This window comes from Sinocyclocheilus rhinocerous, unplaced genomic scaffold (genome assembly GCF_001515625.1).
Source record: "Sinocyclocheilus rhinocerous isolate Xijiao unplaced genomic scaffold, SAMN03320098_v1.1 scaffold1364, whole genome shotgun sequence".
In the NCBI taxonomy this organism is placed as follows: Eukaryota; Metazoa; Chordata; class Actinopteri; order Cypriniformes; family Cyprinidae; genus Sinocyclocheilus; species Sinocyclocheilus rhinocerous.
Genome location: NW_015627534.1, coordinates 913,679 through 914,948, shown reverse-complemented (window position 1 = coordinate 914,948; position 1,270 = coordinate 913,679).

The window sequence follows — 1,270 nt, the reverse complement described above, 5'->3', positions numbered from 1 at the left end:
TTCGTAATTATTTATTAAAATCATTATTGCTTAAACTTAATAAATAATAATAAATTTAAAAAATAATAAAACCTGCTGACGTCGTAGAAACGAATTGTTAAATCGAATTATATTCGGAGCTCCGTAGTTATTAAATCATCTCAGTTAAACTGTAGACCTAAGCTAACACACAGCTGTATATAGGCCTAAATACAGAACTACAGAGTACAGAAGATATTAGCCTACACCACTTAGGCCAATTAAAATATTTAAAAAAAAAACACTGACCCGAAACAATAGGTAGTCCTTCAGAATGTAGGCTAGATATAGGCAGCAGTAATTTATAATCTAATATAATGCACGCAAATTTGTTCTTTACAGAACGGAGCGGGATCTGAGCGGGAATTGCTTCGCTCACATGCTCTGGATTACACCATAGACTGTATAAAAACAGATTACACGCGCAAAACAACAAAAAAAAGTGCGGCTGGCTTGACCGCAGTAAATTTTCTGCCCCCTTATCTTGAATTATGTGATCATTCTTAATGCGTATTAATAGACTGAATCATGCAGTGAAAGAATGCACTCTAAATGCGTACATGCACTAAATTAGTGTAGTCGCTTATGTGTGCACTCGGTAGGTGTGTTTTGTTTGGTTTTTGCAATATACTCCATAATGTCCTGATGTCTCACGAGTTCAGTATTTGCGCTAAACCTGCGCAGATTTGGCTTGCATGAACTTCCCCAAGAAATTAATGAGTGAACATAACCACCAACTTGGCTAGTGACTTGACAGCGTTACCCGCCACAGCTGATTTTTAAAATTTAGCTGGGTTAGCAGGTGTTAATTTCAACCCCTGTGTGTGTGTGTGTGTGTATATATATATATATATATATAACCTTGAAGGTTCACCTTAAATAGGTTCTGGCACAGCTCTCCTGTCTCCAGGATATAAAGACTTATTTTTGCAACGCGTTTTTACAGATTGTATGTCCCTCCTGGCGCACGGTCGCAGTGTGCTGTGAAGCTGAGGTAAAAACACAGGCAGAATAAAGAACTTTATAAATGATTGTGACAAAACTAATATTCCGCGTTTTCCTGCTCCTGGTAAGTTGTAAGAACGATTAATTATATGCTGCTTGTTTTACTTTAAATTATGTGAAGGCAGAATTGACTTATGTTGCATAATAATATATGCTATATTCTGATATCATACTTAAGGAGAGTGTATTTGTGTTTTTCTGCTCCCAGATGTGTCTGTCTGAGCACAGATATGATCCTCCAGTGTGT